Raw genomic sequence first — 12,121 nt, 5'->3', positions numbered from 1 at the left:
TAGTAGGTGTCAGGGCCAGGACACAGGCTCCCCCGTGCTCCAGGCTTCTGCTGGGAAGGCAGTTTTAGCTCTTGGTCCCTTCACCTTGGCCTTGAACCGCCAGGTGGCTCAGAGGCTAAGTCTCCAGTCCTGCAACCGAATCACTGACTCGGCCACAGTACCAGGGGCCCAGCAGGTGCTGGGTATTGGTCTTGGTCGTAGGGATAGACAGCAAAATAAAGTTGCTGTCCTCAAGGAGCTGCCTTGAGTGAGCTCAGTTAACAGTGGAAGCACCAGGATGGGGTAGGGGGTGGGGTGCAGCACTGGGGTCGACTGGGGGCAGGGCTGAGGCCTGGTTCAGGGCCCTACAGAGAACAGAGGCTGGTCTCATGCCTGGGTCTGGCATTCGCGCCCTCTGGAATGTGGCTCCGGCTTCCTTTTCTGCCTCTGTCCCAGCTGCACTGCTGGGGGCGGCGGGTGCACACGAGTGTGTGCGGGCTCTCTGCCCTTGGGTCCAGAGAAGCTGGGTCTGGAGTGGAGGGGGACAGGTAGCTGGGCCGGGGGAGGAGAAAAGGCCGTCACAGCTATGTCCGGGGCTGTAAACCCTCCAGAAAGGAAGAGGAAGCAAAAGCCAGAGCTGGAGTCTTGTGCAAAGGCCGGGGCTCCTTGCCATGGTCTCACTTGTGTCAGCCCTGGGCCTCACTGGATGGGGGGGCAGGTGGGGGTGGGGCGCGGTGGCCAAGGGGGAAGTGTGTGAGTCTCTCTCTCCCTCAGCTTCCCCTTTTCTCTATGGACAGATTTGCTGAGCCCGCCCCCAGGAGTCAGAATGGCTGGGCCACCAACCACAAACCACATAAGGGCCTGATGTACGTGTACACCGTGTCCAGTCATTTCTTTTTACACATAAGGAGGCCCGGGGTGGGGACTGGTCCAAGGTCACACAGTGTGAGGGTGAAGCAAGGACTAGAGTATGGGCGGTGGCTCCGAAGCCCAGCCTCAGCCACATGGCTAGAGGATGAAGTCCTCATGCCTTAGTGGGCTGTTCAGCACCGTCCCCGGCCAGGCTCCACCGGACCCCCATCAGACCTTCCTGCCTCTCTGCAGTGTGGGCATGCACACATACACACACACCTGTTCTCTAACCTCAGGGCCTCTGCACAGGCTGACTCCTGTGCCAGGGCTGCCCTCCACTGCACTGATTCGGTGCAGGCACGGCCTCCAGGGAAGCATTCCTTAGACTGCAAAGGCCTCTTTGGCAGCCTGAGTCTCTCAGGTTAGCTTTCCTGTAGACTTGGCTAGACCAGGTGTCCCATTGTTTGCTCAAAGGCTAATCTAGATGTTGCCGTTAACTATCCTGTGGACGTGATTCACATCTACCACCAGCTGACTTGAAGTAAAGCAGATTGCCCTTCTTAATGCCAGCAGGTCTCATCTAATCAGCTGAAGCCTTAAGAGAACAACTGAGGTTTCTCAGAGAAGAAGAGATTCTGCTTGAAGACCGAATCACAGAAATCCTGCCCAAGTTGCCAGCTTGCCAGCTTGCCCTGCAGATTTCGGACTTGCCAGCCCCCACAATTGGGTGAGCCAATTCCTTAAAATAAATCTCTCTCTCTGTATATATATATATCCTACTGGTTCTGTTTCTTTGGAGAACTCTGTACAATCACGCTGATTCATAACTGTATGTTTACGATCCTCTCACCACCACACGGCCCACCCGGAGGATGGTGACTGTAGGGGAACAGAGCGGGCCCCCAGGGGAGTGTCCGGGAGAAAGACACCAGGCGAGGGGAAGGGGGATAAAAGAGTCACTGAGGCACGTAGAATGAATGAATGAATGAGGCCCAGGGGAAATGCTTGCCCGAGAGTTCCACGGGCGGTTTTGCTCTTCTCTGCCTCACCCCTGGACAGCCCTGCCTCCTCCACAGGGGTGGACTCCAGGCTGCACGGGGGGGGGGTCCTTGCTCTGGCAGAGTCCCCAGGGGCTCAGATCCAGGATCTCTGAGCTATTCCCACCTGTGACACCCTCCCAGGCAGGCCAGGGACAGCAAAGCCTGTCCTGAAAGCCCTTCCCTTTTAGATCTCTCAGGACTCAGGCACCCAGACCCCTCCTGGGAACCATACCTCTGCTTTACAAGCTGAGGGCTGAGGTGGGCCTGGCTGCCATAGAGCAGCCACTGTGTGAGGTCCCTTCCTCCAGGGAGGTCATGGTGACCCCTATACCCCTGGAAACAAAAGATGGAGTCCCCATAGCGAGAGGCTGACCTCTCAGACTCAGAGGTAGATATTTTGGCTTCATAGAGTCCAAAGGCATCGTCTGATTAAGAGTACCAGGGCCCGGGCCTGGAATCTCTGGGGATGGGGGCCTTGACATCCTGTTTTCTTTCTTCTTAAGTTTATTTATTTATTTATTTTGAGTAATCTGTATACCCATCGTGGGGGTCAAACTCATGACCCCAAGAGCAAGTGTTGCACGCTCTTCTGAGGCGGCTGGGCTCCCCTGGACATCCTATTTTCCAAAAGCTCCCCCACTGATCCTGATTCTCCAAATTGATTAGTGAGATCTGATGAGCACCTTTGTGGTGACTTGGTGGGTGAATTAAGAGTACTCTACCTTACTAAATATGTGGAATTTAAGAAGCAAAGGAAGAGAGGGAGAGAGAGACACACACCAAGAAACACTCTTCAGTGTAGAGACTGCCCTACTGGTACCGGAGGGAAGGTGGGTGGGGGATGGGTAAGCAGGTGATGGGGATGAAGGAGGGCACCTGTGATGAGCACTGGGGGATGCACGGGAGTGTTGAATCCGTACACCGCACAGCTGAAACCAGTATTGCATGGTATGTTAAGTAACTGGATTTTCTTTTTTAATAATAAATTTATTTTTTATTGGTGTTCAATTTGCCAACATACAGAATAACACCCAGTGCTCATCTCATCAAGTGCCACCCTCAGTGCCCATCACCCAGTCACCCCCACCCCCCGTCCTCCTCCCCTTCCACCACCCCTAGTTCGTTTCCCAGAGTTAGGAGTCTTCCATGTTCTGTCTCCCTTTCTGATATTTCCCACACATTTCTTCTCCCTTCCCCTCTATTCCCTTTCACTATTATTTATATTCCCCAAATGAATGAGACCATATAATGTTTGTCCTGGATTTATAAAGGAGTACCCTGCCTTCCTGAAGCTGTGACAACTCACCCCACGTGGGCTCCTTGCTCTCCTCCTGATGGGCAGCTGCCCCACACAGCTCAGCCCCACACAGGTGGTACACACAGGAGCTGGATCTAGACCTTGGCCTGCTCCTCCCCATGCCCGAAGTGGACTTAAGCCAAACAGGTCCCTGTCTTGGAAACATGGCTGGCATCAAGCCTTATCCCCTCAACAGGAGCAGATACACAAGGAATTCCTGAAGGCACGCAGTCGGGCCAGGACATGAGTGGGTGGAGCTCCTGAGCAAACCTGAGGTATGGGGGCTGGGGGATGAGTGGTGGGGGCTGGGCCTGGGAGGAGGAGGGGGAAGAGGAGGGGGAGGAGGAGGAAGCTACTACACAGACTCCAGAGGAGCAAAGCCCTGGCCACAGTTGAACTGAGGCACTTTCAGGAGGGCCCTGGGAGCGCTGGTCCCTGGATGGGGCCAACCCCTGCTTCTAGCCTGGGGATCCCTTGCTGACAATCACCCCCTTTGTCCTGAGGTGAGCTGGATGAGTCTCTGATCCTTGTACAAATAAGCCCACCTAAAACCTAACCAGACATCTGATGCAGAAATTATGGCAGAAAATTCCACACCACCTGCAGAGCCGTCCACAGAACACAGGGCAGCTTCCCCTTGATGTCAGTATGGGGTTGCTACGGTGTCTCTGATCTGAAGTCACCAGGCCCCCCGAAGCCATGGGCCCTGGGTCCTCCCACCTGATGCCCCACCAGCTCCCTGAGCAGACACATCTGTTTCTTTACCACAAAGGAAGAAAGCTCGGTTTTCCCACCAGGGGGACAGTGGCCCTGCTGGAGACCCTTCACCCCGGCCACTTTGACTGGCTTTGGAGTCTTCATCAGCAGGGCTAGGATGAACTCTATGGACTCTCCTGTCTAATGTTGTCATTTAGAGATGTGGGAAGCGAGGCCCCAAGCCCCCACCCCACAACAGGGATGGACCTGAGAGCTCTTGATTCCCAGCACATTTCTGTCCAACCATGTCACACGTGGTGGCCGCTCCACACTTGGGCCTCCCTACTAGGGTGTCTGCCTTCCAGAGTCTGGAGGCCTCCAGGGTGGGCACCAGGGGATGGGGTAGCAAGGGATTCAACCAACCTGCACAAAGCGTCTTGAGTTCTCAAGAGTTTGTCCTCACGGCCCTCTGACCTCAAATGCTAAAACAGTGCGCCCCCCCCCCCCCGCTTCAGGGACCTTCAGGGCCCCAGTTGCTTCCCCTGCAGCCAAGTACAATCACCCCACCAACGACTTAGAAGACCTTGTGTGGTTGGTCTCTGCTCGTGTGGCAGCTACACGGCATGCTGCTTGTTCTCTTACTTACCACCCTCCAGACACATGGGCTTTTTTCATCTTTAACAGACCTGCCTGCACACAGCCCTTTCATGTGCTGTTCCCCCTGCCTGGAATGCCCTTCCTCAGGAAACCTCCCCTGACTCTCCCCGTGGCCCCCATCAGGTCAGACCCCCCAAGTTCTAGGAAGTTAATACATTTGATACTGTCCCTTCCTGGACCTTATTAAAATTGTAACGATAGATTTATTTAACTATTGGCTTGTTGCCTGGCACTCCAGTTCGAGCACAGAGGAAGAGGGCCGAGAGCTTGTCAGCGCGCTCCCCAGGGCATTCCCTGTGGAATGCACCTACACAACACTCCAGTGGAACCAGCCTCCTCCCCTGGGCCTGGACTTCCTCTGCCTGAGCATCAGGACCACTACCTGTTCCCAGGAGAAGGGGCAGGAGGCCTCATGTTTCCAGAAAATTCCATGTCCTCCTTCCAATTCCAGAAGCAAGAAGCGCATCTGCTCCAAACAATCACCCTGTGCTGGACCCAAAGATCACCAGCTTTACGTAACAGGGAAAAACAAACAGGTCTCGGGCTTCCAAGTTCATGGGACAAAGATAATCACAGAGGAAGGAGCGATGACAGGGCCATTTATCGGGCTTGAACTTTGTCAGGCCTCGTGAGGAGCGCACACGACTTCGAGGCTCCTGGGGTTGGGGGGGATCATCTCCGTGTTCCAGTTCTGGAAACTGGAGGCTTGGAGAGAGGCTGTCCCCTGCAGGGCGGGGGCAGCAGACTCCTGCTGTCTCCCCAGGATCCTGGACCCCTCTGGGTGGGGACGAGGGTCCTGATGGCCTCTTCCTCCCCTGCTGACCTCAGTTTACCCGCCAGGGCCTGTTCTAGCTGCAGGAGCCCCTCATGGCTTCCCTTCTTCCTTGCCAGACCCCGCCCTTGCTGAGACCTCAGCTTCTCCATCCTGTCTTCCTCTCCCTCCATCCCTCCCCTCCTTCCGTTTCCGTGGCAACCCCATCCTCTGCTCTGCCACTGGGTCCCGTGCTCCCATCTCCTCTTTCCTCTTTCATCTCTCTCCTCCGTGCAGGGTATGGTCCAAATACCCCTCTGTCCTTTGCTTCTGGTCTCTCACTCCCTTTTACTCTGCTTTTATCTCCTTCAATGTTCTCTTGTCATCTCAGGGCGACATTTATTTATCTTCTGCTTAAGAAAAAAGAAAAAGGAAGGAAGGAGGGAAAAGAAACCCCCATTTCGCTAGTCCTGGCTTCTCTGGTTCGGTCCCAGCCACCTTGCTCCTAGGGAACCTAGCGACACAGATGCAGACAAACCCGGGATGGGCCCCCTGCCCGCCACCAGGCAGGCTCCCTACTGACCTCACCTGCAGAAGGGAGGAGGTAAATGCATAGTGGGGAGGTGTCCCGGTGAGGGCACGCCAGGGGCAGGCATGCCAGGGGGCTGCACCCTGCTTTCCTGAGGCTGGGCTGGGGGAGATGCTGGAGACCCCCCTCAGGATGAAGCAAGGGCAAGACCTAGAGTGTGGGACAAGCCAGGTCCAGGATTCCTCTTCGGTGCAGCCCAGGGAAAGCCCACCTGCACACTGCCCCACGCTGCAGCACACAGGGGGATACCCCATGTACCAGGCAAGGTACACTCCCACCCCAAACAGGATGGTGGATGCATCCATTCTTCAAGATTCACTCTTTACCATAATCCTAAATTGTCTCTGAGAAAAGGAAGTGTATGCTTTCCTAACCAGATCTGTGTCTCCACAGTTTAAGGTAGAAATAAGGTGGTCCGCCAATTTCCTTTTCAGCCATCGTTTACCAAGCTTATGGGATAAACAGGGCATATAATACAGGCCATCCCATGAAGATGGGATTCATTTTTCAGATGGACAAACTGAGGCTTGGAAAAGCTGTTACTTGTCCAAATCACACAGTCAGAGGTAAGGGTGGGCTTTGAATGGATTATAATCATGTTCTTCCTCTTTTATGTCCCTTCTTGCTATGTTCCCAGGAGGGGGGAGAGTCAGGTCAATCCCTGGCTTGGCTCCTCCTCCAACCCTGCCTTCTACATTTCTGTGTTTAATCTGTAGTGATCAGAAATGACAGAAGAAACAAAGAGATTTACCACAGAAACTACAAGCAAGCCCATTATCACTGTGGCCCTGGCATCTCAAAGTGACAGAGGGAATAGATGGCCTGGTGAAAAGTGGTGTTACTCTCATCTGAGACAAAAGTCACCTGGAGAAGAAAGAGGCCCTGGATCTTTGGGAGCCCCAGAGGCTTGTGAGCATCTGTGGGAGCTGCTGGGCTAGGGTCTTGGTCCTGGTATCGATCCCGAGTTCCAGGACTCAAAGCTCTGCTGGAGTTGCTTCTGGCCCACCTTACTGGGTGCACCTGCCAGGGCCTGGCCACAGAATGCAGTGGGGCACAGAGCTCAGTCTGCTAAGCCTGCAGAGGCGCCAATGACACAACAGCTGTGCTTCTCCCCCAAGAGGCTATTGGAGCACCTCAGGATCCCTGGGAGCAAGGCCTGGCATAGGAAGCAGCAGACAGAGATGGGAGGATAGGGAAGGACAGCCCCTGGCTCTGCAGATGAACAGAGTGGGGAGGGTCTGGCCTGCACCCCCCTCTCTGCCACTTATGAGCTATGTGACCTGGAACAATTTCCTCCACCTCCCTGGGACTCCCTTTCCCCAACTGTAGGATAGAGTAGGGATATGGAAAGGCCTTGACATGACCTGAAGCTCTTCCTTCAGGTTAGGTTTGTACCTGATAAGATCATGTATGTAAAGTATGGAATCCTGATACAGATCCCATATCACAGAGGAGGAAGCAAAGGCTCAGAGGCATAGGGTGACCCGCCTGAAGTCACCAGAGAAACGTGGAGTTTGGGTTTCCTTCTAGGGTCTAACTTAAATGCTTGTGCTTAAAAGGAGATTGGGGAGATAAGATTTGCTAACACGGCTGGAGCATAGTAAGGACTCGATGTCTAGGAGCAATTTGTTCATTTTCTCACCATCACCATCCACTCTGTTGGGTCAGGCCCCTGCTGGCTCCTGGTGGGACCCAAAGACCCTCCCCTTCCCCCATGCTCAGGGACCTCACAATTTGATTAGAAAGACAAGACCAAGAACCATGAAACAGAAAGGCAAAATAGCAGACAAGAAATAAGCCCTAAATGTGTGGGCTACCACAAAAGGACAAAGTAACATTGGTTGCTTTCCCCCCCCCCCCTTTCAGTTTATGGGGTCAGGAACATTCTTTGTTATCAATTGGAGCTTCAGGAGGCCACAGAGGCTCAGAGCGTGGGCTATAGGGCCAGCTGCATCCCTTACATGTTGGTTTGTGTGAGCCTGTCTCTTCTGCAACAGGTGACAATGGTTCCCACTTTCAAGGGCCATCAGGATATCTGACCGAGCCCACCAGCTGGGTGAGCATGATCTCTGGTGCTGAGTACACAGAGGTCGGGTGGAATGGTGGGGAAGCCTAGAGACAGGGGAGGCTGGCTAGGAAGCCTCCAACCCCAGAGGTGCAGAAGAGGTGGAGGCAGACGATGAAGGAGGGAATGTAAAGAGAACAGAAGAGCAGTGGGCAGAGAAGGTGCTGAGGGATGAGCATGGGGGAGGAGGGTGGCCTGGGCACAGAGCCCTCCCCTTCTCTCCCACAGCCACCAGTGTGAGTCACCCCACGGCCTCCATCCCTGCAGAACCTCCGAAATGGCTGCCTCCTGATGCCCATGCCATAATCAACATTTATTTTGCAGTCACCCACACGCCCAACTCGAGAACGGATTTATGCCAGGAGAGGAGTAAAAAATGCCTCTCATTCACGTAAAGCCTTCATGCATCTCCTGGGTGGGGAGGGACAGCTGGCCCAACATTTAGGCTGACAGTCTACACACGCAGACATCACACATGCACACCGTCCACACAGGCTATAATCAGAGGCAAGCAGGAGTGATGTGCAAATCCATTCTTAGTCACCTTCATGCAGCAAGATGGACGGGACCCACTCGAGGGGTGGGAGCCCAGTGTGCATATACACGCTTGTGGACCCTGCATAGTGGCCGGGGAGGAATGCACATGGGGGTGGAAGGAACCTACAGTGCAGCTGTGAGATAAGAGGTTAGGCAAGAGGTTGGCAGGGAAGGCAGGATGGGCATCTCAGCTGGGGAAGTGCTGGGTCTGTCTGGCCCCGGGAGCCAATGTAGTGGGCCAAGGCGGGCCTTATCCACAAGCTGGAGGAGAGGTAGGGGGAATCTTGGAAGGCAGAGCCAGGAGAGGCCCTTGGGTGCAGGTCCCCAGCGGCAGGGGTGGATCCACCAACTCAGAAGAAGTTGCCCCAAGAGGCTAGCTCTGCCCAGAGCACTATCTGGTTTCCTCTTAAATCTGGATCACAGGGCAGCCTGGGTGGCTCAGCGGTTTACCGCCACCTTCAGCCCAGGGCATGATCCTGGAGACTCAGGATCAAGTCCCACGTCAGGCTCCCTGCATGGAGCCTGCTTCTCCCTCTGCCTGTGTCTCTGCCTCTCTCTCTCTGTGTCTCTCATGAATAAATAAATCTTGGAAAAAAAAAAATCTAGATCACAAAGGATGATAATCAGGCTCCTGAAGCCTCATCTGCAGAGTGGTGAGCTCCAGAGCATGGATCCCCAGGTGCAAAAATTCAAATGCATGTGGTGCTGTGACCCAAGGGCCAAAATGACTTTAGTAGAGGTGACCGTTATAAAACAAGCAAATATCTGGCCTTCACCAGAGGCGTCTGTGGTCCAACTTGAGGGCTTCCTCCCCACTGTCCTGTGGGATGTGGAGTCAGCCTCACTGCTGCCTGGCTGAATGGCCTTGGGAGACTTGCTTCATTGCTCGGAGCCTCAGTATTTGCTCAACTGTAAAATGGGGATGCCAGCTGCCTACCCCACAGAATGGTAGAGAAGATTAAGATCTTAAGTAAGAAAGTACCTGGCATGCAGGCTGGCATTTGGTAAATGGTGCTTTTTGGGTCTCACCTTTACAATATATGTGCACACACAATGTGAATCACCTAGGACCCTAAAGTATCTGGCATGTACTCATTAGTACTAAAAATACGCTCTTACCACTCCCATGAATTAGCATGACCACTTGGAAAAAGCATCTGCTATTGTGAAGGAGAAAAAGTAGCCAAATTAGTTGTCGGAGGAGACAGGCTGAAACAAACTTGGCTTTATGGAAGGTTCTAGCTTAGTTCTCAGCCCACAGAGGAGCCCCTGGCTTGTCTGGGGATGGGTGTTCCCGATCACTGTGCTTGTAGGCCATGAGGGTCCCTAGGGCCCCAGGACCCAAAGTAGAGCCCTTGGAGAGGCAGGAAGGCTTGGCCTGGTAGGACACGGAAGCCCTCCTTGTAGGTGCCAGACATCGCCTTTTTTCTGAAACTTTACAACCCGTCAAGGCAGCTCCAAAGATCAAATTCCCACACAAATCACAAAACCCAACTCTTCCCATGCATGTAGTCGATTTCTGTGATCCCTGGGCACCTGCTCAGTCTCTCACTGCTGGGATGACCCAACCATCGGCAAACACAGCCCTGATGGGTCACAAGGTGAAGGGGAGATGCTGAGAATGAGACCCCTCCCTGGGCTGGCCCCGATTCCCTGAAACAAAAATGTCCACAAAGCTTCTGGTATGAAGAAGCACTCAGAGACATGGTCCGGGAGCAAGGGTCACCCTCCTCTCTGAATTGCAACAAGGCCTGCCTGGGCAGCATCCTGGCTCAGAGCAAGGGCTGCCTTCCGGAGGCTGGGCAGAGCCCCTCCCTCCAACGCCCCCAGGTCTGGGTGCCAAGTGCAGGACAGAACACAAGCCCTTCCGGGACTCAGAAAGATAGGTTGGGCTGGGGAGTGAACACGCCGGCTCACGCAGGCACAGCCCTCCGCCGTTTACAAAGCCCTCCCAGGCACAACGCCACGGGATCCTGTCTGCTGGGAGCCGACCTGGCATCTGTACGGGCAGCTCCTGCGTGGGCAGCGCTTATTCCCACTCCGCAGATCGCGAATGAGGATCCTGACGTTAGCAGACTGCCTGGCTGGCCTGAGAGCTACGGTGCCAGCCCGTGCCAGCTCTAAGGGCATTGCCTAACTCAGTGCTGACCACCGTATGTGTGGTTGGTACTCGTACCGTTGCCCCTATCCTACAAATAAGGAAACTGAGGCACGGAACAATTAAGAACAGCTTTAGAGCAGTCCTTCCATATTGATGCAAGCAGGTAGCATTTAGGTTTTTTTTTTTTAAATTAATTTATTTATTTTAGAGAGAGAAAGCAGGGGAGGGACAAAGGGAGAGGGAAAGCATCTCAAGCAGGCTCCCAGCTGACCACGAAGCCCGACGCTGGGCTCCATCTCACAACCCCGAGATCGTGACCAGACCCGAAATTAAGAGTCAGACGCTTAACATGCTGAGCCACCCAGGCGCCCCAAACAGATAGCATTTAGAAACTTTTACAGAAACTCGAAATTGCTAGGACATCCAGGCAGGCCTGATAAGGTGCTGGTCTGTAAGGATCACAAATAAGAGTAATTTTAAAAGGAAAAGCACTGGTTTACTGCCCAGACTGGTTTCTGAAGGCCCAAGTTTAGTCCCTGTTAATTCCCAGAGGTGTGACTATTTCTCTTTACTAAAGTGTGGTTGAGGGATCCCTGGGTGGCTCAGCGGTTGAGCGCCTGTCTTTGGCTCAGGGCGTGATCCTGGAGTCCAGGATCAAGTCCCATGTTGGGCTTCCTGCATGGAGCCTGCTTCTCCCTCTGCCTGTGTGTCTGCCTCTCTCTCTGTCTCTCATGAATAAATCTTAAAAAAATAAATAAAGTGTGGTTGTGCTTAGAGCACCTGCCTTACAAACCAAAAGATGCAAAGTGCTCCCAAAGAACCTGGCACCTGTTTGCTACTATTATTAGTGCTTGGCAATGTACTGGGGACCATACTGCTAGTTCCTGGAGGAGCTGTGCTCCTTGTTGCCAGTTCTCAAAGGGGGCTTGACCACCTGCTCTTCTGCCATCCTGGTACCCAGGGCCCAGGAAACACGCCTGCCTCCGGAAGCCTTCCCACTGCTGCAGACCCTCAACCCCCCTGCCAGGAGCTAGCTGCTCCCCTATCACCTCCAAGCCAGGTGGGCGTGGGCGCCTTCATGGGGTATACCCAGGAGATGTTCTTGCCCAAACCAGAAAAACCTGCCGGGCAGCCAGCACCCCTAACTCTTGCAACCTCCAGTTTTGCCAGCAGGTGTCTTGAGAAGCAAGTGGGGCTAGGAAGAGGGGTGGTGGTGGTGGCCTTCTCACCTGGCCCCAGTCTCAGATCTCTCCAGCTGGGACAACCTTGCTCCCCAGGCTTCTCCATGCTCCTATGGAGCACAAATTCTAAACTTCCCCAGATAAGCACATTCCTCACTACCTTTACCCATAGTCCACTTTGTCCAGTCACTCAGACCCAGAGTGAGAACACAGTCTGCTCGTGGCATGTTTCCTGAGCAAACTACCCTTCGCTGGTGAGTGGGGCACAGGGTGGGTTCAGATCCACATCTATCTCCCCAAAGTTCTTCCTCCACCTGGACCCCAGTCATCACAGTTGAGTCTGCTCTGTCCCCACCCGTGCCTGCTTGTGTCGCCC

The 12,121-nt window shown here is 54.0% G+C and overlaps 1 protein-coding gene and 1 long non-coding RNA gene across 5 annotated transcripts in view; one reads left to right on the top strand and one right to left on the bottom strand.

The window, feature by feature from the left end:
- Positions 1-12,121, bottom strand: part of ZNF710 (zinc finger protein 710) — a 66,872-nt gene that overhangs the window by 18,035 nt on the left and 36,716 nt on the right. The window lies entirely within an intron of this gene.
- On the top strand, positions 879-9,064 carry LOC140595469 (uncharacterized). Its single transcript, XR_011997101.1, has 3 exons — positions 879-1,558; positions 3,365-3,443; positions 6,578-9,064. It is a non-coding gene; the product is annotated as an uncharacterized lncRNA (long non-coding RNA).

This window comes from Vulpes vulpes, chromosome 14, assembly GCF_048418805.1.
Source record: "Vulpes vulpes isolate BD-2025 chromosome 14, VulVul3, whole genome shotgun sequence".
NCBI lineage: Eukaryota > Metazoa > Chordata > Mammalia > Carnivora > Canidae > Vulpes > Vulpes vulpes.
The sequence above is the reverse complement of the archived record's forward strand: the minus strand, read 5'-3'. Positions and strand labels throughout refer to the sequence as shown.